Source organism: Struthio camelus, chromosome 4 (assembly GCF_040807025.1).
Source record: "Struthio camelus isolate bStrCam1 chromosome 4, bStrCam1.hap1, whole genome shotgun sequence".
Classification (NCBI taxonomy): Eukaryota; Metazoa; Chordata; class Aves; order Struthioniformes; family Struthionidae; genus Struthio; species Struthio camelus.
The window spans coordinates 21,082,649-21,110,306 of NC_090945.1; the positions used below are offsets into that span (position 1 = coordinate 21,082,649).

At 39.8% G+C, this 27,658-nt stretch overlaps 1 protein-coding gene and 1 long non-coding RNA gene across 2 annotated transcripts in view; one reads left to right on the forward strand and one right to left on the reverse strand.

Annotated features, from left to right (window-relative positions):
* The window catches only part of LOC104144068 (N-deacetylase and N-sulfotransferase 3), a 311,719-nt gene that overhangs the window by 164,106 nt on the left and 119,955 nt on the right, over positions 1–27,658 (reverse strand). The gene's annotated exons all lie outside the window — the stretch shown is intronic.
* On the forward strand, positions 125–27,614 carry LOC104144069 (uncharacterized). The gene is made up of 3 exons (XR_694045.2): positions 125–421; positions 1,447–1,534; positions 27,194–27,614. It is a non-coding gene; the product is annotated as an uncharacterized lncRNA (long non-coding RNA).

The following is a 27,658-nucleotide window of genomic DNA, read 5'->3' on the forward strand; positions in this document are numbered from 1 at the left end:
CTGCCTTTAAGCAAATTTTCCTTTAAGAAGTGCTGGCTAGTAACACACAAAGGCAGTATGATTCATTTTGCTTACTAAATGCCACTCCACACAACTCCAGACAGACACAGACAGCTTCCGAGGCTGCTCCTAATGTTTAAGTAAGACTGCATGATATATTGCCCAGTTTTAATTTCCCAGCTTCTAAATAAGCATCACCTTACTCTACAGGCAGCCCGGCTGACTACCATAGGCTTGCTTAAATCGGAAAAGACTACTGAGCATGAGTAAGAGTGGCAGCATCTAGCCCTTTCTGACTGAGCCAAGGTCACAAAAGTCACTGCAAAGTCCAGAAGAAGAGCTCCATGGTTGTGACTGTCATTTCACTTGCTGGGAAGAACGTGCACTGAGAAGAGCACGCGGACAAGGCAAGCGGTTACAGGTACTGCATTCACTATTACTACTTCTATACAATTTTAAGACATGACAAAATTCTTTCCTATTGAAACCATTAGGCTTTTGGTTAAACATTTTGCTTCTTGGAAGTCTGCTTTTTCAATGGAAAAAAGGAAAGCTTTTATTGAAAAATTTTGTTTCTCATTAAAGGCTGATTTTTTAAACTAAGATGTGACCATGCAGAACAACATATAAAACCCTCCTGCGGTTCTGGGTCAGGATCTCGAGAGAGAGCACTGCTCTTTGGACTGCTGAGACAGACAGCCACGATGCTTTTGCTGGACAGAAAGGAGAGAGATTATTCATGGTTCATTACATGAGGCACAGGCTGGATATAGAGACTTCCCTATAAGGAACTCCTATGCAGCACAAAACAGCCTATCTCAGTTGTAATGTTCTGATCATTAAACAAAAATTCTGACTCCAAACATTTGGAGGTTAGGGTCTTACCGAGAAAAAGTACCATTTGCTTCAGGAAAAAAGGAAAAACATTTTCAGCGTGCAAAATATTTGTAAGCTCAAATCCTCCACTCTTACATTTTACACTGCAGAAAAAATCTTTTGTTATCGATAACTAATTCAACTAAGTCAGTATAATGCCACTTTCCCAAGAAAGCTTTTTGCTTATGCAAGTGACATAGCATTGCTGCAGCTCCAAATCCAATTGCCAATAACACGAGAGCAGCGCAGGGAAAAGCAGAGCTGAGGCGTGGGTGTCTTCTGTGGTCCTAAGCATCCTAGTAACTGTGGAAACTACAACCATTTATGAATAAAGACCAAATCCCTCCTGCTATAAACATCTACCCTTTGCAGCGCTGTACTGTTAGAAAATGTGACCTTTGCCTTTTAGGCTACTGCTTCAGACTTTTTCTTCCTTTCCTTGTGACCTGCACTACGCTTTGTGCTTGTTTTTATTTGAATGGAGGGCAGCAGGATATACGGAGGAAAAATAAAGAGGGAGGTTGCCAAAAATAAAGTGTTTTCCACGTTTTTCTTCCCTTTTTTGGATAGAAAACAGAGCAATATGGACAGGACCACCAGACTCCTTTCTACATGTGATCTACAGTGCATCTGAACACCTGTCTGCAGAAGGTGGCAGGTTAGTTTGTTATTCTATCGCACCCCCTAACCCCTGACACGGTGTCAAAGACAGCATCACAAAACCATTCTACTGAAACAGGGATAATTTCTGTGAAAATAATGCGGCTCCTAACTATGTGTAGCATACTGATATGTAAAGACAAAATAAGAGCAGGAGCCACCAAGTCACTTTTTACGGAAAAATATCATTTTTTTAGTAACTGCTTCTTAAAGGAACGCAAATCAGGTAGTTTTTCTTGTTGTCTTAAAAGGATCACCTTCTCCCTCCTACCTCTCTATCTACCAGATGAATCCTCTTGCTTCTCTCCCAGCGCCCAGCCCAGAGGGGCAGGAGAACGGGGCTCCACTCAGTCATTCTCTGCAGGGAGCCCCTGCTCCCTTTTTCCCGCTCAGAGGTTGAAAGGATGGTCAGTGGACGCGCTGCTAATTTACAGATTAACCATGCCTTAAAAAAGCAGGGGCAAACTCCCACACGAAGAAGCAGCCTACACAGTTCTGTCCACCCGTATGGGTTCTCCCACTTGTGCTCATCTTCTGGCCCTTGTCCTGTAGCAAGGCCACTACTACAAGAAGTAACAGCTTTTCTATAAAAATTCACTCTCTCAAATCAGGCCTGACATACCAGTAAAAACACTAGCAGTCACTCCCTGGCTGTGTTTCTCAGTGCTTTAGTGCTAAACAGAAGAATATAAGTAATACTTCAGGGAAGAAAATGCCATCTTAAAATCTGTACACCATTTAAACCAAAAGCAACTTACAACTCTAGTTAGAATGACAGACTGACAGTTAAAGGAATTTTGCTAACAAATCTCACGACCAGCTATAAAAAAAGAGCTTTAAAACATTGGCATATGTAAACACAGAATGTGAAGACAGTCAAACTTTAGCACCTTATCTTCAACACTGAATTGTCTAGAGGCACTAAACTAAGTATCACACACACACACGACAGCACCAATGTGAGGCGCGCAAGGCTTATTTTTACTTCTCAAACATCCTAAGACTTAGGAGTAAAAAAAAAAAAAATCTCATTTGCTTTGAAAAGAATACAGTCTCCCCCACCTCTCCCAAACAGTAGGCTAAATCCTTCAAACCCTCTGGAAATGTTTGGTAGTAATCTTTAGGAAAATACTAGTGCGCTAATAGGGACGAATCTGACCAGAGTCAGTGTGCTGCTTCACAGATTTGGAACACTGCTGCCTGTCTGAGAGAACACAAGTGACAGTGGCTGATCTGTTTTTTCCATTAAATATCACCCGGATCTCAATACAAGTATTTTAAGCAGAAGATACTTAGGCAACATTTGGGCTATCTAACTTTACGGGGACTGATTACTAATTGTCTAGCCCCCTCCTAATTGGTTTCCTTCACAGAAAAGTATGACACCGATAAATACACAGTCTTACTCTTACCATTTATCATTTAGGCCTGAGAGAGCAAATTTAAGGATAGCCTCCCACTACACTAGGTGCTGAAGAAACATGTAATAAAAGAGTCTTTGCTCTGAATAGCCTAGAAAATCATCACTTCTATTCATTTCTTTAGTCACTAAATTTACCGCATCCAGGCTCTGAGCTGATTTTTAATATATTTGTCCTTCCTTCATGCTGTTAATGGAAATGTGAACTACATCTTCTTGCGTGCTTACAAACGTTAGACTAATCCTTTCTGCTTGCCTCATAAAAAGCAAATCTGAGAACACACACACATATATATTTACATATGTATGTATGTATATATAAGATAACGAGTCTTTTAAAACTGTGTGCGCACACACATACACTCCCATAAAGAAAATTCTCCTGAAAGGCTTCTGAGCAGAAACCCTGTTGAGCAGAGCACGGCATATGTTATTGTGAGAAGCGGGAAAGTGACAGATGTTGAAGACGTTTCTGAACAACACAATTGGGTCCACAGATAGATACAACCGTATCTGATTAGGTAGACAGCTCCATTCATCTATTTGTACAACAGCCAGGAGGTCTCTAATTGTTCTGCAGATCACTTAGCAATTAATGATGCTGTTGCCCTTGGACAGACCATGCTACAGATCAACATTTTCTGGCAAAGTCAAAGCACTGAGTAGACATAATGATGGTGAGGTTAGTCTATTAATAGAGCCCACAAGCAAAGGTAGTGGTGTGAGACCTCTTGGATAAGAATTTATTTATTTCACAAACAAGTATCATTTATAGTGTTGATGGCAATCAGACAAACTTGAACTGTAAATAAAATAAATACTCGCAAAGATATTTATCTTTCCTTGAACCGACAATACCATTAATGTATGTTACCTCACAGCATTTTCTTAAGTGCACTACATTTTCTCTCATAAGTTCCCATCTCAAACAACCACAACCCTTTACAAATTCCATTCCATGAAAATAAAGCCATATGCAAACTTGCACAAAGTCAAAAGCAAGGCTGGGAAAAGGAGAGGCTGCTGAGCAGACTAGTGGGTTATTAAGAGCAAGAGTCTTAAAATGGGAGAAGAAAGATCCCATGTGGATCAAAGGCAGAAGGGCAGAGAGGGGAAGAGAGCCTAGCTTCCATTCCCCCCTTATTTCACCAGCAGGTACGTACTACGGCTGCTGCTGCTGCTGGGTAACAGCTGTTCTGAAAGACACAAACCCCGTGGTCCAAGCATTCAAATACCTGACTGGGAATCCTGGCTTCTCTGATCTCTACAGACAGCGCAGGTATCAAACAATCTAGGTACGAAACAATCTAGAATTACACTGACCTGACTAGTAGCCCATAACAAGCTTATGAAAGAAGTGCGTTTTATACTAGCAGGGCTAGACTGTTAACGTCATTCTCCAGTGAAATCTCAGTTTTAGAGTACAGGGTAAAATTTGGTATCATCCAAGTGAATGGTAAAGTCTCGTGTGATTACACCAGACTGAATATTTTTATGCATTATTTTCCTGGCATGAAAAGCAGCCTCCAATTTCAGTTTCCTGTTTGGAACACATGTGAAAAACATACCAAAATCAATTTTAAGCCAATATAAACAAAAGTGTAAAGTTAGATAATTTATAATAAAAAGGAGGGTTTTTTTTTTTTTTTTTTTTTACTGCTTGCATGACTCAAAATGGTTATCATGTCTAAAAAAAATCATTGCAAGCGAGGACTTGCCTGGATTTCTATTACAGCTTTAAATTATAGCTTTCGAGTGCCTCAGGAAAATTTTAATTGGGAAAGAAGTGTAGTTTGAAAATCAATTATTTTCAGTAATTGTCTATTCCAGTTCTTCACTAACTACCCATACAGCTATCGGTGTAAAACAAATCTTATCAGCCTAGAATCAACTACCTGAGAGCGTCTTAGTGAACAAGCAGGTATCTAATATACTCCCACCATTTCTTTAATGATACCACAAATTCTCCAGCTGTGTGATTCTCTGACCTTCACTGCAATTATTCCAACAGGTAATTTGGCCATGAAAACCTACCTGGGGGGGGAAAATGTCCCCTCCTTTAGGGAACCTATGAGAGATCAATGAAAAGACAGGAAATTTAAAGAGAACCTGAGAAGGTAGGGACAGCGCTCACGCCTATGTCTTGTCTGTCAGGAGATCTAATGACACTCCTATTTGAATCACAAGCAGTGGGGGTGGCCTTTGATGGTACCTGAGACTCTGAGCTCAGAATGGCACCCATCTGCTCTCCATCTCCATAACTAGGGAAAGCCTCCAGGGAGCCCCATTAGAAGGCTATCAGCCAGATCTTCACGTGCATCCTCATGCATTCCAGATACGTAATTAACCTATAAATAGTCTCACAAAGAGTTTATAAAAGTATAATAAAGTCTTGTCTTGCACTGCTTTACTTTCTACCTCACCTTTGTTAAATTCTTTACAGGGACATACTGAAAAGGGTACGGAATAGTTAAAAATTATATTCTAAATTATCTAACCGCCTTCCTTCTTTGAATGTTTTTATTGTCCCATTTCACCCAAAAGACATCCTCAACAGAAGCTGGATTTGGAATCAGTCTCTTTCTAATAGAGTTCTCAGTAAAAAAGCAGATGAGTAAAGAAATAACGGATGGCACATTAAGACATCGTGTAGGTCACCTCTTTGCCCCAGGACACGACCAACTGTAACTAAGTGACAGCTGTCAAATGACTGTCAAATCCATTCTTAATGAAGCCAGTGTTGGAGGCTCCCCACACTCCTGACTTTACCAGTTCTCATCAGGGCTTGCTCAAGCATCTCCCTCTAGTTGCAGCAAAGTTTAATTTCACTGAGACTTCGGGGGTTCTGACAAAAATCCCCCAAACTTGGTCTGCTCTTCTCCCTGGGGCCATGACATTCAGCCCCGTGGTAGCAGTTCAGAAGCCATCGCTGCACACCTGATTGCACTGGAAAAGAACAAGGAGCTGCAGGTCAAGAACAGGGAGCTGAAGGAAAAGCTCCAGTCCCTCCCATCACCCTTCCCACTGCCTGGGCAGCCTGCCACCCACAAAGCTGCTCCCCTGAAAAGCAAGCGGTGCAGGAGGGAAAGTCGCGAAGGGTTGCCATGCATGCATCTCCTCAGATTCAGGCACTTCCTGTTCTGGCCTGAGAGTCTGCCCGCTCTGGATGCCAAAAAGAAATTGCTTGAGGGGGTAGCTCTGCTGTTGCTATGATTTTACTGCTGCTTATGCAATTGCCTATTTCGTCTTTCTTTAAATCCATCCTTGGTTTCAGTGTTATTTAATCTTACCATTAGAAAGTTTTTCCTAATGTTGAATATAAATCTCTTTTGACGCATTTTAAGTTTACCAATTCTTTTCCTATCCACAGACATGGAGAAGGATTTCTTTTTTTTTTGCCACTTTGAAGCAGCCTTCTATTATCATTCCTTTATCTTCCCATTTCTACACTAAGCAGCTTTCCTTAGATATCTTATTTTGAAGACCTCTAAATTATTTTGTTGCTTTCCTATGGATTCTCTGCAGCGCGCACGCATCTTTCTTGCAGCACAGGCCCCAACTTTGCACAGGTACTCCAGCTGAGATCTTACTCATGCGGAGCAGAGCAAAGGGATTACCGCATGCATTTTGCAAGGGGAACTTCCTGCTAAATACATCCCAGTACAAGAGCTGCTTTCTTTATAATAGCTTGGCCTTGTTCACTCAAAACACTCTAACGCCTGGATCCTTTTCTGAAGAACTGATTCTTCTCAGAAATTCAGCTCCATTATCCTGAAGGCAGACTTACTATGCGCTATTAGGAACATCTTATGTTACCAATTTAGAATTTAAAAAAAAATCCATATTTTATCATTTATACTGCTTTACTTTTATTTTTCATTTAAATCTGCCAATAAAAGATTTTAAAAGTTTTAATGTAAGTTTTTCTCCACTTTTATGTTGTAACTGCTGATTTTAGTTCAGACTCAAAGAATAAATTATTTCATAATTTTAAGATATTTTATGCATTTTGGAAACATAGCATCAGATGTGATTATACACAATTCAGATACTTGGCTATTTGCAGAAAAAGTCAGTTAGCTGGGCTGGCACATCTGCATTCTTCAGAATTATACACATGCAGTATAAGTTTGCTATATACTAAATTTTACTTCTGTTTCTCCCATTTTCACGTACTCTTAAGTACACTAAATGATGAGAGAATAAAGAAATGCAAGTTAAGTTCCAGAAAGAGTATGAAGTGGCATTTTTTTTCTGCAGTTCACACTGTGTTGTTGTACACTACTTACTCTGTGTTTTTTTGGTAGAACATGATTTGGAAGGAATCAAGTAGGTAGAAAAGCAATTAATGGAGGGAGATTTATCAGTCAGCAAAGCACGAAACAAGTTTTTGACTAAAATACGTCCTTAAGCTTGACCAACATGCATTCACTTCAGTATTGATTTCTACAGACTTCCATGGACTTGCTCCTAATTTACTCCACAGTGTCAACCCTGATGTTTCCCCCGACTGACGCCAGCACATCACATCAGCATATATACTGAGTCACAGCCCACACAACTCCACATTTTCAGCTAGAGGAAAGGCTGTCAGAGTAAACATACAGCTGCAACAATGTAACACTGATTTTGAATATTGTAGGTCCCAAAATACATACATCTTTTAAATAGTAATAATAACACCTAGTAAGAAAAGGTAACTGCTTGAGAATCACTGTTTATTCTTGCTGGACTACATAAACCTTCTCAGGCACTTTGTCAAAGCAAATCCCTGAGGCTGCTGTAGAAGATCAACAACTTGCCAAAACACCAACGGAAACAGGAGGTTCCAGTTCACTAGACTCCTGGTTGTTATATGCTTCACTACGTCATTGGACAGTTGGGAAACGAGCATGAGCTTCAGACAAGGGCAAAACAATTTAGATAGGGCTCATGTCCACCCAGTGACAGTGCGAACGACAGTGTTGCTGTCCTCTTCGCAGTAAGAGAAAGATTATGAATGGGAAACCTGTATTGGAGCATAACTTCAAAACTGGTATTAGCAAAAAACCACAGGCTTCTTCCAAAGTTTGGAATGAATCCAGACAATCTGCAAGGGAAACTTGCAGTAACTCTCAGAGCTCTGCAATTTCTTCTAAGTGCTTGACCAAAGACACTGCAGTCATCACTGTTTCTCATTTTGAAAATACAAATTGAGGGATCTTGCAAGTATAGAAAATGAATTGTTTCCTTTATACAAAACAAGTCAAATGAATTCACAGGAAGCTTATTTTATAGCAGAAAGCTTATCACGTGTATGCTTTGTTTTCTGTTAATAGCCACTGTTTCATTGGTTTTCCTGCTGCCTGCACAGGCATCCTGGATTGAAAGCTATTCAATCAGACTGATTGGCTCTGTGGACCATAAAGTGAGACAGATTCTTTCATTTCCAGGCCTCTTGTGCACGTTTTGATCCAGGCCGCTGGTGAATAAAAAAATCACCTTCCAATATATATGAGACTAACTCTCCGCTGACAAGGATTTATATCACACAAACAAAACCCCATCAAAACTGGGCTGGCAAACTTGCTGGCACTTTCAAATGAAAGCCAACAATTAATTGGACATGGAGACAAACAACTTTTTCATTCCCAAGACGAATTCCTACAAGTCAAGGCTGAGTTACATTTAACATTGCCCAGAGGATTTTGATTTCCAGGAGCGCTTGCCTGGGACTTGTAATAAAAACCAGGGAGAATATTCTAGAGTTCTTTATTAGTGAGATTTTTATTTGATGCCCATCACCATGGTAGCTGGTTGATATATATGAGCCATGGGGCTCTTCCAATTCAGATGGCTCATTATTCATAATAACCATTCTCCCAGACTGTATGCACGGAGAGGCAAATCTTGTCCCTTCCTACAGCAAAACATCTTTTTCTGAATTTGGCCCAGTGAGAGGAGAACAGTTAAATCATGTATTTGTTTTACTGCCTTGCAGTTCTGAGGAGAGACCTACTTAAACAAAACTCGTAACTTACAAGGCCTTTTTCTTAAAGAGAATCTGTGCTTTATTAAGAGGATAAGTTTACCTCAGTATATCTCTAGTTTAAAATACTGCCTTCCCTGATAAGCTAAGAACAAATTTCCACTTAGGTAGCTATTTTTTTTAATTCCAGAAACGCCTAACAAATTCACGCTACTTAAGATCAATAGGGGAGTGCATCCCAAAGCTGATGAGCCCTGAAAGAACAATCTCTGCAAACAATGTACTCTTCTTTAAGCTCTTAGGGGATTCTGCAAATCCTGTTTGTACGTGAAGACACGTGGATAAGAAGAAAGTGTTCAGCAGGCTTACTGAGTGAGGAGAGGAAAACTAAGACACATTCAGCATTTCTGAGTGACAGTTATCCCTTGAAACTCAGCACAGAAACACGTAACAGTCGAGCGCTGCATTACCAATATTTCAGAGGACAGACACAGGCCACAGAACAGGACTTGGGGCTCTGTCCACTCTCGTGCAACTCCTGACAGAGGAAGCTGAAGGAGAAGCCAAGCCAGCTGCAAAGGATGAGCTACAAATAACTAACTGAAGCACACTGGATTGTAGCCTCCAGTTGATGTCTCCAGAGATCTGCATGTTAGCTATATATATATATATATATATAAGGCTTTTCCTATTTCCAACGTTTCTCATTGGCTTTATAAAAAAAGTCAGAGTCAGTGTAAATCACGACACGTAGCCAAGAGAAAATGAAAAGCAAGTTCTGAAGAGCTCCCTGCTTTGTCAGGCTTTCCATTACCCCAGCAGGACAGCGGTGCGTGCCCACCCCTCTGCCCCCTGCACCTGCTGCAGGATGTCAACTTGTATTTTAAAATCTGCTGCAAAAGTAGCAGAGAATAATAAAAGTACATGAAAAATGAGAAAAAAAAAAGGAGAAACAGACAAGTCACCTCTGAACTAAAGTGAAGAGAAGTGAAATTATGGGAATCATCCACATGAAAAAAAGCCTTCATTATTTAGTAGGAACGAAACCGTGGGAAAAACCCCAGAATGCTCTAGAGTCTAAACACGCCGACGCTATCGTTAAGGTGACAGTTTTAGTAAATCTGTAAAATACAGATTTCCTTGGTGCTGTGTGCTCCTATAAGTGTGCTTAATAATGTTACCTGATTTCATACACCGCTTAAGTTTTTGCTTCTACTTCTACTACAGCAAGGATGCCTTCCTTTATATGGTGTTAAATTTTCAAAGAGGTGCATCTTTTCTCCCTTTTACTTACTCCCTTTGCATTAGGGTGACTCAGAGATGATAGCATCTCCAAAGCCATTCTCTTGACTATTCCACTTATTGCCTTGACATTTCCTTGCTGCGATGCCTTCCAAAAATGCAGCAGTTAGACACCAGGTGTGCCAGCATCATTGTTTTTTCCTGACAGACTCAAAATTTTGTTTCTGCTCACCTGTCTTCTTGCATCCACCTATTCTCTTTCAGCTCAGTGAAAAATAATAATTTTATTCTTATTTCCCTTAATTTTCTATCAGCCTAAAAGCACTGATCAGAAATAAAAGCCTCATTACACTAGGCAAGTATTCTTTTTTACATATTTTTATGTTTTAAATAGGCATTATATTGTCCCATTTTCCACGTCCGGTTGGTGCTCCCTCACATTTGCCCTTACAGAACACTTCCACTTCTAAATGTTCTTGAAGGACACCGAAAATTCTGAAGAACTACTGGAAAACTGAAAGCACCCAGTCCTCTTCACAAGACAGCAGCATCTCCATGAATCCCTGCTGGGCAGCTAGTAGGTATTTATAAGCCCTTTCTACAGGCAGAAGATTAGGGTAACAGTAATATTAATATTTAATAGAGGTATGTGTTTATACATAAATATACTATGCGTGAGATTCAGCCTCATGATTTTGTTACTCTTACTTCTCTGATAATAAGGGCATGAGCCTACGATTATCTTCAGGTACTACAGGAGGGAAATAAACTGATAAAAACTGGACTGGGATCTTTCACCATCAAAACAAAGGATGACTGAAAAAAAAGAGGCAAAAGCAGGGATGAAACTACTAAACAGCTTTATAGAAATCCCCTAGGAAAAAAACAGAGCACGAGACACTAAAACGCATGCAGCTAAACAGAAAATGTAATAGAAGTCTGCAATAATTGTACCTGTTCACAGTACACCCGTCAATACAGCGAGCAGCTTTTATGATCTGATTAGGAGTCCACAAGCATAATCACTCATGTAGCACAGGTTAACAGAGACTCCTGGAAAGAGCACCAGGTCTGTGACTTTACAGCAACTAATAATTCCAATGAATCCACTTACTTTATGAAAGCTGACTCATTAGCAAGGTTGCAGCTTCTGCTAATGAGGATGGAAGGCAAAAAGAGGGAAAATTATCTGAAGAGAAATGAGAATTGTAGGCAAGGAGGAAGGAGGGAGGAAGGAAAGCAAAACGCTGGTTAGTGTACAGGGAAAAAAATCTACCATGAAGCGAAATGAAACTCGTCTGGAGGAAAAGCAATTTAGCTTTATCAACAGCTGCCTCACAGAGAGTCAGGCATACGAGCAATTAAAATTAAACAAGTTGATTTTAATATGCCTTAGTAACTGTGATTGATCTCACAGAGCTGCTGTTGACTGTACATCAAGAAACAATTTAGGATCCAGTTTAAAATAAAGTTTATAATCCTTGTTTAATGGATTTTAGTACCTTAGGCAGTACAGTGTTATAAAAATGATTAAAACGTGCCCTGTCTCTGTGTAATCAATAAAGCTTCCCACTATAAGCTTGGCTCAGTTCCAGCGACTCCTCGGCGTGCTTGGCCATGCTGTGTCTGTAGAATTCCAAATAAGTCATCTATCATTATTTCTATACACCGGATTCATTAGACATCTCATCCTTCAGCTTATTAGCACTGAAGTCAGACAAACAATCAAATCAAAAGGTCACCTTTTAGCAAATATGTAGTTAGAGCAAAACATGAATCAAAACATTTAACAGATGTATGTCAAAATACAGTGGCAGGAACAGATAAAAGGCTGATGAGGACATTCAAGATGTGAACTGCAAAGTGCCTACAAATGGAAATGTGGAGAATTCATCTCGATTTAGGACAGGAAGTCTAACCCAGCAGGTTAAGAAACAGGTCACACATCTGATTAGACATGAGAAGAGAAGAAACCTTCCCATCAAAACTCTTGCACCACTGAAATGCTGCTCTCCTCACATTCTACGAAATTGGACTTAAAATCTTCTAAGATGTGAAGAATGCAATAACCATGCAGGGAGGCCAGGTTTTTTTCCTATTTAAACTTTAGATAAAAACATGAAAACCAGGTTTACGGATTCTGTAGGCTTCCTTTCAATCTTATCCCTAAAAACAATCCTACAACGCTTTTCACCAAAAATGGGATAAGAATAGCCATACTGACTCGACCCAAGGTCTCCAGCAGTACTAACAAGGAATGCTTGGGGAAGAGGATAAGACTGCGGCTCGCATAGCGCAGTGGTATCTCCCTGCATTATTTCCAGACTTCAGTAAATTACACCACGTACTTCATTTATGTTTGCACATAGTAGCCTTGTATACCATTTTCTTCCATAAATTTGCTACTTTAGGAAAACAAACCTTTAGCAACCATAACTTTGACTGTCAGTGTTCTCTAAGCCTCCATGATTTGGCCTGGGAGGAACCGCTTTACCCACTGTTTTCATGTGTGGCCCTTTAGTTCTTCTGTTGGGAGAAACAATGAACGTTCATTTCCTTCTCGCCCTCTCTGCGCTACTCAGGATATTCCCTCGCTCTCTTTTCCAGCCTGAGTCACAGTGCATTTCTTCATGCAGGATTAGAGCTCTTCCATATGTTTGATCATCTCTGCCATCCTTCTCTGAACATTTTCCAAACTTACATTATTTCTTTGAGAAATAGAGACCAGAAGTTCAAGATGCAGGCACAGCATGGATTTATACCATCATGCAATTATCTCCTCTGTTTTCCTTTTCCTTGATTTCTTTATAATTCCCAACATTCAGCTTGCGTTTTTGATGATTACTGAGAATAGAGCAGATATTTTCACAGAACTTGCTATTGCAATTCCACGATCTCATTCCTGGGAGCTAATAATCAGCTCAAACTTTTTTGGGGGTAAAGCTAGCACTGCTCCTCCCAATTCCTCTAACCAAAAAAACAAACAACAACAAAAAAAAAACCCCAAACCCACACATTTCTCTCAAACGCTCTGCACCTATTTAAAAGCAGAATGGCAATAGTCTCCTTTCTGCAGTTTCCCACTAAAGTCTACCTGAATATTATCTTTAACTTCACTGATAAGACGACTGAATATTTTCTTATTCAGGCTGAAAAGAAAAATTTATTTAAAGTTACTTCTGTTAAAGAGAACTGCGTTCAGTAAATGGGAATCTGTTTTCCAAAATTCTGAACGTCCATGTTAGAATAAGATTCCTTTTGCAATTCACAGATGAATGTACCTTCCATAATCAAAATCTTATCATGTTTTGCTTTGGAGTAAGCTGACTTCAAAGGAACTCTATCAGATATGAATATAATGGAAAACAGTTTGCGGAGTTCGCTTCCTAAAGAGAATTATTCACATGGCACAGTAACAGAAAAAATCCTGGACCCCTACACAAATTTCTTCCTCTTTTTACTAGTTTTCTTCCACTAAGTTGTCCATTTTCTGGAATAAGTTACAGGAACAAAGAGTATAGCATGGATCCAGTAAAGGTGCTGCTGACTCCTGACTGGATGGCACAAGGGCTCATGTACTGAGTGCCTGTGAGAGTTCAGGAAAAATCCTAGAAAAGATGAATTCAAATCACAGAGGCCCTAGTCCCTTTTAACTGAAGTTGTAATTCAGTTGAATACTTTCGGGGATCTGTTCCTAAAGATGTTGATACGATGCTCAGAAAACCTCGCTCTACTTGCCTTCTTTGTGCGAGGTACATTACGTAAGCTCATCATCAATGAATTCTGCAAATTCTGGTAATACATGCTTTATTTCTGTGGCTAAGAACAAAAAAGAAATACAGTAACGTTAAATGCAGGAAGACAAAACAGAACTGTCCTTCAGCATCCTGCGGAAACCAAACAGACTGGAAAGCAGTGACAATGAGACAAGCTGTTCTAAGTTTTGCTGCACAGTTTGCTACAAAACAACCGTAAACGAGGTGGGAACAGTCGGTTCCCTTTCACACTTCTTCTATGCTTAGCAGCACCACAACAACAAGAGAAGAGTTTTTAATTTCCTCCGATTCTTACTTGTACTTGGATTTTTTTTCATTCAAACAGGAGAAGACAAAGCAAAAATAAAGCAAAGTAAAGCACTAGACTTAATAATGAGGATGTTCAAGCGGTAACATGAAGGATGAATTCGAATGCCCAGATTCACTCTGAACCTGTGTAGTGTGGGACTGTCAACTCTTGACTCACGAGATATAATCATGACACGCAGCCTGAAGATCACGAAGATGGGCTGCTACATTGCTGAAAAGCCACCAAACTGGAGTAGTTGTCAAAAGTACTGGGCCAATCCAGTTTACAAAGGGACTAGGGCAGAAAAGTGTCTGTCATTTTATTTTGAGAGGGGAAAGGATGAAGTGAAATTATCTGACGAGCCAGCTGAAACCCTATCCACTGGGAAAGCGTGGATGAGAAGCTCGCACAGGATTTATGAGGCAATGTGTTCCTTAAGCAAAATATGTCTACTATATTTTTCTATGCAGACAACAGCAAATGAATAAAAACTGCCTACCTAACAATCACATCAGGTGTTTGAATGCATTTCTAATATTATTCTTGAAGCCGCTGAAAAAAGTAAACCTTGAACTACAATTTTTGGGGGGAGGGGAACGATTTCTCTTTTCTCCCTAAATATCTCGGGAAAAGTGTGGTACATGACGTAGGGTTTACTGTCTTTCCTCTTCTATTTTGTCTCCATCGTAACGCTTGCCTGTCACACAGTCCCTAAGATCATGGCTATTTGCAATTTGATGAGATTAAAAAAATGTTATTTTTGCATCCCTGCTTTTTTCCCCATACTTGAATATTAGTTAGGGAGCATATGCTGAAGTCTTACTGAGTTAGTTTTAAATTAGAGCAGCATATAATCACTATCTATGGGCTATCTGCCTCACTATTTCCCTACGGTCCTGGAACAGTTTTCACAGTCCACCCTGAATCCTGGGCTGCTCCGGCAGCACTTCCACCAGCGGCTGAGCTAGTTGATTTACAGGTAGCTTGGGAAGGTGTACCTGGACTTCAGTTAGCAGTAAAGACATACGTTCAGATTCTGAACTGCCAAGACAGATTTTAAGTACTTGCATGACATTAATATAATCTGAGACAGATGAGGAAAACAGATTAGGAAGCTTCGGGAGAATTCATCAGAAGGAAGCAATTCAGTAAGAACAACACGCAGACTGGACTTCCTATACTTAACACTTCAATAGCACAAACGAATAAACACCATTTATTTGAAGGACGCGTAAAGGCTATCAGTCTGGTATTACCATATGAAATGAAAACTACCTTGGCATTTGTCAGAGGACTACATACATATACACACATAAGCACATCTATGTATTTACACACACACACACACACACACACAGAGTGTGCATGCATTTTCAAATTAATCAAATATACATTAGATTAGGAATAGTTTCACATATAACGAAATGTTCTCCACTGACCACTTCTGACCGGCAGGAGGTGCAGGGAATGGCACACTAGACTTACTAGTTCTGCTGTGAGGAGGGCAAAGAGGTTTGAAGAGTCTTAGGTGGAGATTTGCTAAGTATTTCAGGATGCTCCAAAACCAAAACCCCGCTGGAGTAAAAAAACCCTGCACCTTCAGAAAAGTTAGTGGTTTTAGCAGTGGAGGATTGCGGGCTGAGAGTGACAAGCAGGGAGCAAAGAGAAAACGTGCATTTGAAAGGGAGGATAGTCTGGCAAAAGACAAGACAACCTAATTTAGATGCTCTGAATTACTTTCTGGAGAACTTCTAGAGACCCTTTAGAGGCTCTTTTAATACAGAGAACTATCCTCCTGTCCTTCTTCATATTCCTGTCATCATACTCTTCCCCTCCCCCGCCATTATATCTGTATAACCTGGGAGACTAAAGTCCTAAACTAGGAACCAAAGCTAAAAGTCTGAAGTTGGGCAGCAGAACACTAACCTGAAGGTCTAATCTTCCTGAACGTCCAAGCAGCTGAAAAAGTTTCACAAAGAGCAATAATGAATGCACCCCATGCTTGATCAGTTTAACTGGAATAGGACAAAGCAACCTTGCTCATATGAGACTTAGACCTTCAGGCTTTTGAATGGTCACAAAAATGAGTTGCTTTACTATGGAAAACAGTGCCAAGAAAGACTATTCAAGAGAGAAAAACTATGTATGTACATAAACATTTGAAGACTAGCACTTAATTACGATACCCTTTGTTGCTCACGGCAGCATAGAAAATACTGGATATATAAATAGTAACTTCTACTCCCTATTCTTGCCTTTAAAATATCAAACCTCTGAACAGCAAAGAAGAAACGGGGAGTAGAATGTAGCTGCTGAGAAACACACGCGGTTTTTTTGGAAGACAATGGGACTGCCAAGGTGTTCCGAGTTAAATTATAATCAAATTCTTTGGAGGATTGGAGCAAAAGTAAATTTTTTTATGGATACAACAACTCATAATACTGCAAGGTGAAAAGTTCATTTGGTCTTTTGAAAATCTGCTTTTTGTTCTTTCAAAAATCAAGAAAGTTATTTGGCACCAGACTTCTGCAACTTGCATGATTTACAGCCTTTCTGTAGAGGTAACAGCAACAAGTAGAAGCGTAACTATTAAACAGCTGATTCCACGGGTAAAGAGCAAATGAAAGACCGTTACTGACATCTGATTAAAGGCAAACAAGAAGGATGAACTTTGCAGAAAAACCCCTCTGACACAGCGCTACTAGGGCCTGAAAAATCCAGCCCTTCTCCCCCATTTTTCGAAGAAAATGCCGCTAGTACTTACATTGCCTTTGGAGTTTTATCAGTTATTATCATTACTATTTGTTCTGTCAAAAAAATAAACTGAAAATATATTTTAATAAATTGTGATTAGAGTCCATCCCAGCAGCTTCTCACCCTGTCTAATTACCCCAGAGATACAAAGAAGCTTTACTTAATGGCCAGAATCTAGATGTACATCTGGTTTGCTCCATCTCCATCTGAGCTTATATACAATTAAAATGCATGTAAAGGAGGACCATGAATTCTCCTCTCTACCACTTGCTTTCTCCTACCCCTCCCCTCTCTTCCTTTCATCCCTTCTTCCCTACCTCCCTTCTCCAAAATCAACCCTTCACATGTGACTGGAAGCCTAACTACTGGCCAAGGAAAAAATTTTTTTTCTTAGACAAGATCTTGTTCCACTTTCCAATCAGTTTAAACGTCCTTTCCTTATCTTTTATATCTAAAGCTAAACAGCAGCACCTGCTTCTCTTTCCTATTTTTTCTGCTTTGAAAATTGTGCGATTTTTCATTACATAAAGGAAAGTTTATGATATGAAGATGAAGTATCTTTTAAAAAACAAGCAATCCAAAAATGAATTATCTCCCTGTGCAGCCTTTGGCACCCCAAGCACTCTGATGTTCTTGGGTTTAATTTGATTCTTCACTTTGTCCTATATTTGTCACAGAGCAAATTATTCTTCTTACTGAAGATACCGAAAGCTTAGAGATATTATCCTATTTACCGTGCCACAACTTTTGTTTTTCACAGCCGCAGAAGATTCCGCTTTAGCAGCCTGGGCTCTCTGCTGTTCTTTTATCAGGCTCTTCATCACGTATTACTGTCTGGAGTCATACGCAAAAAATTCTGGTTTTTTGCAATCGTTTCATAATAATGAAATAGATCCTGCTGGGAAACATATCAGAAGTAAGTGTTTTCAAGACCTCACACCTCCCATCTGTAGGAGATCTGCTACAATATTGCTCTATGACGACTGCAATCTATGTAGTACCAAACTTAATAATAAGCAATGATAAGACAGAACACAGAACAAATTAAAATATGAAAAACTGCCTGGTCTGGATAAGCAACTATTCTCATGCTGGCCCACAAGGCGGCTTTAATGGCAAATAAGATTTTGGAGGGGGAGAAGGAAAAGCTAAAGTTCACAACAAAGCGTAGGACTCTTTCAGAAAACCCTAGCTTGAGGCAAGGAATTTATCTTTAATTACCTATTTATTCTTTATTCTGCTACTCAAGAGTTTTGGCTGCCAGAGCGACTCCAGGAATAATTAAGATTTCAACAAATCTTTAATGGCAATCCCTTGTGAGAAAAGAGAGGCTCTCTTCCGACCCTTCCCATAATCACCGTCTTCCCAGGGCCAGCTTCCTCTCAGTTTCACAACAGGAGAAGAGGTGCGTTAGAGGCCAGAAAGCTCTGTGCAACTCATTCTAGGTCAGCATGACAATTTGTAAATTTAGCCTGAAAAACATTTTAGTAATATTTCAACATACAACAAACCTTTAGAGAACATGATTTATGCTTTCCTGAAATTGTGTCACAGGTACATATCTTTCCTTAAGGCTGTGTGAAAAATGCTCTACTTTTCAGAATACCCCAGTTACTAAGATTAGTATGCGTTTTTTCGTTAAGTCTCTCATGTCTCATGTTTCCTTATTTTCTTTATCTTTATCCCTTAATCTCCCTGTATATATCTATCTCCTTAGTTCTTCTGTGTTAATTCTACCTAAAGAAAAAAAAAAAAGCAATATTCTTTTCATGTAAGATCGTTCGTATGTTCAAACTTTAAAGGTAACTACATTTGACAATTTTGTTTGCCTTAGTATAACCCAGGACTTTGAGACATGAATTTAGGTTTTCATAGTTGCTTTCTCCCCACTCAACTCTTTTGCTGATGAAATATTGCTAAACAGTATGCTAAAAAAATCCTTGCATTTACCCTCTTATATATTGAAGACAAGGTTGGTTACCCTTCACTAACTTATTAACTTCTGTATTTTTTTCTGCTAGAGGAAATTCATCTTCAAACACCTGTGCTGCTTTGCATCACCATTCACCTATTAAACAGTGTGTCGTGGTCTACAGAGTTTCCCTTTTTGTGCTTTGTCCACTTATAATAAGCAACAATAGCTAGGCACTTGACATTTTATTTCTTTGTAGCTTTTATTACGCTTCTGGAAGAAGAAAAGGGAATACTAAATGTTCTTTAGACGAACTGTAACACTGGCCAAGCGATAACTAAAGATACACAAAAGAAATGAAAACTTCATGAACCTTAAAATGCAGAGTACTATTTTTGGCTTAAAACTGCAAATTTCTCACTGGGTTTAGCAGGAGCAAAACCCTCCTCCGCACAGACACATGATATACTCCAGTGAGCACCGTTTCCAGCCAATACTTTCAGACACCTCAATTCAGTGAACTAAACTTTCAAAGTTATGGCCTTAAGTTTAATAGCTAGGGAAGAGAGAGAAATCAGTTCACTAAACAAAAGTTAATATTCATCTATTTCTTGCCTAACTGAAATAACTGAAAAACTTGTTGGCAAGGTAATGCCCCTCAACCTCTCAACTCATCCGCTTGGTGAGCTTTTTTTTTTTTTAAATGAAGGAGCTCTCATTTACAAGGATACCGAGAAACTTCACAACACTTTGTGGGAGGTCTGTTCATTCTTGCATTATCAAAACCTTGAAGAAACGTTATTTTAAAATTCTGCAACTCTCTTTTTCAGGAAAATTGCATCTGTATGCTAAGTTAGAAGCTTAAAATGAATCTTTCAGCACCGCAATACTTCGCTGAAGTGGCAGCTCTTCATTAACTATTGGCAGAGAAAAGAATCTACACTAAGAAAATGTACTATTGTTTCCTTCAATTAAATATACCTCTTAAAGTAATTACCTTGAATGCAGGAAATATTCATTAATTTCATGTACCCAAACAACCAGTAATAACATTTTGTGTACCTACAGCACCTTCCAACTGGAATTGGCTAACCAACTAAGTTAATTAAAATAATTAACTGTGTTTCATATAATCCAAGAGGCAATGGATAGGTAGAAAGCATTTAATTCCCCTCCCCCCCAAAACAAACAGTTTAAAACTAAAAAGTTCCTTAATTCGGGATTTCTGTAATTTTAGGCCATCTTCTTTAGACACTTCTACAATATACAGGCATTAACATTTGTATAGAGCATTAAAAATGTAAGCTGGCCAATGGCCACTTGAAAAGTCAGTTCAAATCAGAGCGCACAACTATGACAGAAACTTACTTGATTTGTCCAAAGGCAGCTGGTGCTGTGAAGGTCCCTGAGACTATGAAGTACAGATGAAAAACGGTGATTTTACATTTGCTGCAAATCAGACAGTTTCCCCCGAAAGACAGTTTTCCTAACAAAGCTGCTAGACTTCCAGGCCTTTTGTCTGCAAGCTTGATTTGCCATTAGAGCACCGAAGAAGGTGTACACCAAAGCGTCTATAACTGGCTTTTTTTCAGGCACATGCACCAGCGTGCCTATCTAACTCATACGATGCGGTTGCTTTCCTTGCCCTCTTCCCTAAGGAGGTCTGCAAAGCAACAGCCCACCTTTTTGTACAGCTACTGTTACACAAATAGGTGAGCACGTGAATGGCCTCTGAAAGTTACTACCTACAAGCACGCCTTCTGCACTCCAGAGTTACACCGGGACATCCCACTTAGTAAGGCCTAGGAACGGGCAAGCCACACTCATACATCCTACCTGACAGACTGAGCCGGGTGCTCGGCATATGTCTGACTGTCACCGGAAAGTTTAGTGTATGGGAGGTTCTGCATGCTGTGCTACACCTTAATTCTCTCCTGTGGTACCGTCACAGGCTTGTTAAATGGAGAACGCTACAGGGAACAACCGTCCAATGGATTGCCTATCCAGCAATCTTGTTACGGATAAGCACGTTACTGACCCAAATGAAAGCAGAGTTTCAACCTCTGGCCTACATGTTACCCTTGAGCTGAGCCAGGTAATCTCGACTGAAAGTACTGCCAGCTGCTGGAGGGAGATTTCTGTCCAGGGACAGTGGGAGGGTTAGCAGCAATAACTAACTAACTTTGAAGAAACTTCACAGTGAGGATGCATGAATCATGGCAGACAATAACTCAATGTCTAAAATAATATAACTGGCTACAGAGCAGCTTTTTTGGCCCTGAAGACTGACATCTGCCTGAGCCACAGCCAGCAAGCCTATGCCCAAATGGAAGAGGAAGGACTAAGAATGTAAAAAACACCCATGTGACCACAGAAGTAGGGGAAACGAACTGTACATTTTGGTGCAGCAAAGACAGCAATGTAAACTCCAAACATAAAAGTGGGTAGTCATTACAGCAGTACTACAAAATAAGAAAGATGGATGTTTTGGTAGGCAATCAACTCCCTCATCAGCTCCCACTCTTAGCAGACAGGCTCGCTCTGCATTATCTTTTGTTAAGGTAGAGATGCCATCTTCTCCTTGTGTCTCCAAAAACTCTTTTAGGAATTTTCATGGACCAAAGTGATCCGAGCACTGGCTCAAAGAAGAACTTCATCTTAAGAGCAGTTTTGGCTTCAAGCTATTTTCATTTATCAGTCTCTCATTTCCAGACATCAGTTAAAACTTGCATCTAACACTATCCAAAATGGACACCGTTGTTGACTCACAATACCTTTGCCATTTACCAGGCTACCCAAATTTTTTATACACAATCCTGTATTAACTCATCGGACATTTCCCTTGTTTAGTGTCTACACCAAGAACATATACAATTAAAATGGGCTTTCTCATATGATCAATTGTAATGGTTCGGGAGCAATTACCTTAACAGATAGCAAAGAGAATTCTGCCAAGACTTAAAGCACAATAAAACCAGAAACATCTTTCAGCTAATTAAGGGCTTCTTAATTATGATCATTTTACTTGGAAAAAAATAGGTACCGAGTAACATCAAGTCCTTATATGAAAGACATCTGATATACATTCAATTAACTTTTAGATTAGAGTAGGCTATTTTATACACCAAGCCTAAATCCACTGAGCAGTTTAATTAATTAATTTATAAAGTCATTAAATGTAATAAAACATTGGCTTATGTTGTTATCAAATCAAAGCCGCCTACACCATTAAACTCCACACATATTGCTGTTTCAACAGAAAATTATGCACATTATTGAAACAATGAAACAGATAAGCAAGAGTGTTAAAATGTGTTTGTCCAGTAATAACCTGACGTTTTTATTGTAGCTCATTAATGATGAATTCTCCAATTAAAGTGGTTATTTCACTGAATTAACACAGAAAATATTGCATTTGCCAACTTACCAAGATTTTTCTTGCAGAATCTCTACTTGGAGCTCATCGGTACGCTCTGTTGCGTTGAGAGCTCCAAGCAGAAAATATCCTCCTCAAAGGTAGATTTTACAGAACAGCAGAGGGAGGAATGCGGCATTTTTATACATTTCTAGAAATGCTAGAATGTCTGCTCTCCAGGGATGGGGCTAGTTAGTCACAGCATGATTGTGATGGCAAGAGATTAAATGTTTTTTCATCATCGCTCTACTTATTGTGCTGAGGCCAGTCCAAGCAGCATGCAAGTGATGCTGGAAGCTTCCATAACTTATGCTGGCCTTTTAGCAGTTAAAATAAATGAGATAACTTAGGCCTTTTATGAATGAGCGAAACCCAAAGAAAGTTTTTTGGATCCTCCTTTGCATAGTTAGCAGTGTAAAATCTCAGCCATTCCCCCTGAGCCTCGATAGCCCAGTGAGTCAGCAAGAAATTAGAAGCCTAGTTGGAGGAGAGGGCTAGTTCTTTTGTGAAGGTTTCTAAGTAGGCCACCACTTAGGGATAAAATAAGCCAAAAGCTTGGGCTGAAGACTAGAAAAAAAAGTTTGAAGATACTAGCGCTTGCATGGTTCCCAGATGCTTAAAAAAAAAAAAAGACACTGGTGAAGCACTCAGGATAGTTGTTTGCTGAAAGAGGGAACTCTTGCTGATAAATCGGATCTGTTACTACTTGGAGTGAGTTCTGCCTGAATTCTTTCATGTCAGCGAGCAGCAAAAGATTCTCCACCAGCAAAGGCTGGCATCCAAGCTAACGGCCAAAGAGCGGGAGGTACGCTGAACTCCTGGCCCAATCACCTCTGCCTATTAGTCCTCAGAGCAGGCAGGAAGCCTAAACTTTAATACCATAATAATAAGTGGTTTTGGCAGAAACTGAACTAGTCTGCGACTTGATGGAAGAAAACATCTCTGAACTCGGACCACTAAATCATGAGATCAAACTCACACGCCGAGGACGAGGCTCATTCTAGCAGCTAATGCTTTTAAAGCTGGAGCCTTTTGTGAATTAACCTTTTCACACGTATGGCAGAGAATATTATATTGTGAGCTTCGTTTCTTTGATTATGTGCAGTAGAGTCTAAAAAATATACATTTGGCCATAATTTGAATAGCTGCATTTTTATCAAAGAGCACCAAACTGGGAGGAACTAAGGTGTTGTCAGAAGAAGATGATATCTACTTCACACTTTCACATGTCAAATGTAAATTAGCGCACTTAAAGACTGACTGCTTGCAGCTTGAAATCATCCAAGTATGTGTGCACACATGCGCAAACACATACAACACCTAAGGACAGGATCCTTTTTTAGAAAGAGATTCTGTTTTTCAAGTTTGAGAGGCAGAAAAAAGCATTACCAATTCCTTCTTTTCACAGAACGATCACCACTAAAATAATGGTTACAACAGCTAGAGAAAACATTAACAACTGAAAGGGACTACACTGCCCCTTCTGATACTTTTTTTACTGGAAGAAATATGGTACGCTGCACTTGGCTATAAAACCTCTATGCTTTCTCCACCAAGAAAGTATTGATTTTTTTTTTTGGAAGTCTGATTTTCAACAGGTAAAAAAATCCCTGCACAGCAGATGATTTACCCCCTCAGTGATGTATAAGTTACTCAAAAGAATTATACTCACTATTCTGTACTGACACCTGCAGTTCCTAGTAGTTACAGGGGTATCAAAGAGCACTGCAGTACTGTTTTAAAGAAATGAATTAGGAACATATTTGCGCTACTACCTGAATCTCCATCCTTGAAGTGTCATGCATTCTAACTTTGCTCTCTATAGTAGCTGACCTCTCAATATACTTTCTGTTAGTCCTGAAGAAGAAGAGAAAATACATTCCCCATTGTCTAGTTAACCCAGAAATACTTTGTAGATCTACCAAATAATTATTTATTTTACACATTGAAGTCCCACGGTTAAAACAATATACATCTTGCAGGAAATTTTTCGATATGGCTTAGTTGTCAAACAGAAAGTGGCACAAGGCTAGTGAAAAAGCTTGCATCAGCAGGAGCTATTTATTAACGTCTTCTGTTGAAGCAAACTTCTGATTTATGATTTTTTCTCGAAACAAATAGAGGAGTTGGAGAAGAAAGTAACATTTTGTACGGTTTTTCTGTGTAAGGAAAGATTCTTTGTATCATAATTACAGCAAGACACTGTGATATCCTGTAATAAGGAGTTTAAGCTGTGTAAGGGGTCAAATTCTCCTAATTTCCACTGTTGTTATTTTTTAAATTCTAGGATGATTAACTTAATAACGGTAATTGTTTCAGGTAACGATTTTAAACAGTAATTAGGGATTACTCAACAGAGTTCTTAAGTTCTCAAGTCTCCACTCACAGTAGGTAAGAAGTCTTATTTAGAAAAGGGAATAGGCTTAAACCAAACCAATATACTCCATAAATTCCAAGCTTTACTACATAGCGCAATGTAGCATGAATGAAATTGCATTTGCTGACTGCATCATTAGCCCTCTTTTGCAGTTCTGCCACATATAAATGGAAACATCATCTTTAATTTCCTAAATAAGACAAAGACACTCAGAGTGCATTATTTTAAGATTAGATCTTCATAACAGAAGCCTTCATATTAAAGATATACAGAGTCCTCATATTAAAGAAACAGGAATACCTGCATATTACATAATTAAATTAATTAAGTATTAAGTATTAAATACCTGCATATTATTTCTCCTCTAGAACTCAGCATCGCCAGAAATCTTTTGGGAAGCTATTCCCAAATTTCTAATAAAGTACAAAAGCAGCTGTGTCTTTAGAGGTGATGCTTACCTAATGTTAGAGAACAGCAACAGGTTTCGATTATCTGATATTTTCACTTCTACAGTGCTTCCACATTTCTGACTGTGCTTTGGGTTAGTTTTAGACTGGGAGCAATACTGACTTTTTTCTTTCTGATTAACACTGGTTTTTTCTCCGGTTGAGAAACACCATGCTAACACCAGGAGCACAGTTATGGAGGAAACACTTCTATTTCAGGGTGAAGTCACACTTAGAGCTGAATCGTTTTTTCGGGGCTAGCCGGCTGCAGTGGTTCAGCAGGGTGCAGCTAGCGCTGGAGCCAGCACGAGGGAGGGAGCAGCCTGCGGAGTGGGAGCAGAAACGCTCCTTTCAGCGCTGGCGAACGATGCAATTGGCTCAGCTGCAAGAGGTAATTTTTCCCAAGGATAAAATGGTACCTTTGTCTGAGCTCACCAGAGCCGTGTGCATTTACACTGGTGGAGGATTTATCTTCCTAAATTCATATTTCTGAGTAAGAGTATAAAGAAGTCAAGGGCATATATTATGACAGGAAATGGTGCCTCTTGTTCTTTAAAAACTCCTGTCCCCATGCTCAAAAACCCTTTTGTCAACAGCCACATGAACAGCGCAGTAATTAAACGACTCTGACAAGGTTTTCTAAAAAGAACTCATCTGCACTGGATGTTGTTAAAGATCTGATTTTTACACAACCACGATATTTTCCCTTTGACCAGTGTTTGCTATCTTGTCTCTGTGAGAAGCAAGGGAATGCTGCAGACGCCACAGTAAATGTAATTAGGGAAACAACGACTCTCATGTGGTCTTAAAAGTGCAAAATACTTGTTTACGTGCTAGCTGAAAATTTGGCTTCCAAATGTTCAGGTCAGTAATTCTGTAAGGGTAACTTGTTTTAAGTATATAGATTATACTTAAGTGATTTCATTCTGTTGGACTCTAAATTAACTTGTAAGAATTCATTCACCGACACAAGGACCTTGACAGTTAAATACATCCCTCAGTGACATATAGGAAAGCAGAGGGTACGGTTTGACGCTATAGTTAAGCTTGCTTCTGCTAAAAAATTACTTCCTCCTCCCACTGCTACTCGGCCTTTGTTCTCTTGCTCCTTGGCCCCAGACTACATGATCCCACCTGCCCCTTGCAGACCATTTCCTTCCCCTGGCACCGACTCTGGTGTTCGCCAGATTCTCCACTCAGTTTCAATCTGCTAAGCCTGCAAGAAAAAAGCCTCAGGAAAATGACGACTTCTGCTGCCATTTTAGCTTCCTGCCAGGTGAGCGAGTTGAACCGGCTCAGAGAGGGGTGTCAAGCGGCAAAGCTGGCGCAAAGCAGGTGCCTGGAGCACGCGGACAGTAAGTGAGGGAGGCGTGTATGTGCGCGTGCATCTGCGTACACAGAAAGAGAATGGGAACGCTCTCTTTCCCAAAAATGAGGTGTGAATGGGCTCAGAGCTATAATCAATCCATACTTTGATGCAAGTAGAGATTCACTAACTTCTGTGGATCAGCGTCTACAGCAGAGCCCGGCCTTCATTATTTGCCCTTGGTGGCACAGTTCGGTACATGAGCCATAGGCGGCTTCTCTGCCTAGCAACTGTATGAGCTACATTACCCCTTTAGTACGTGCTTGAGAGCCAAGGACACGTACGTCCATCTTGAATAAGAAAAAGGAAACAATAAACACCTTTTGCTCTTTCTTTAAGCACAGAGTTTTCAGATAAAAGGCAATGAGACAGTATCACCAGATTTAGGGCCAGTTTAATGACTTCAGTAAATATCAGGAAGGACACAAAAAATGCTGTGCGGGGTGTTCCAAAATTACTCATTAAAGATGCACAGAAGGAAGACCAGATAAAACAATGCTGTTAAAATGAGAAAACGACCATACTGAGCAATGTATTTTACATTTCTCAAAGTAGACGCGGGCAGGCAGGCAGGCTTAGTGCAAGGCTTTTTATAATCTTAGGTGGATACAAAAGGCAGCCTTTGCTGCCTTTTGATTCTGCTACCCTGTGTGCCTGCCTGAGGTGTACATTTGTTCCCCCCCTGTTTCCAGGACCTCCTGTGTGGACAAGCTGATTCAATAGCTCCCTACAGCGCTGACCTACTGTCCTGCCTTAGAATGAACAACTGCGTGTAACGCGACAGGCCGTTATAACAGAAGACTCCTCTCGGCCTCAAAGCTTTTGGGGTCTCCTCTCACCGTAATCTGGATCTTAACCCTCTGATGTACTCAGCCAGCGTTCGCCAGTGAAATCCCACTGACTTCAGTGGAGTTCCCCAACACGTACTGAGCAAGGATGTAGAACATATTCTGACATACCCTGTTTTATTTTTCAACTCATTGCCTAAAGAACCTTATCAGTTTTGGACAACTGAAAAGCGAAAATTTCAGGTGCTTTCCAATTTCTTTTAAATGATTGCTTCTTTTCCTGTTTATTCTAATTGGTTTTTATACTTATAATTACCAGCTATAGGCTTATTTTATCTTTTCTGTCTTTCTACCATCTGTTTGCAAATC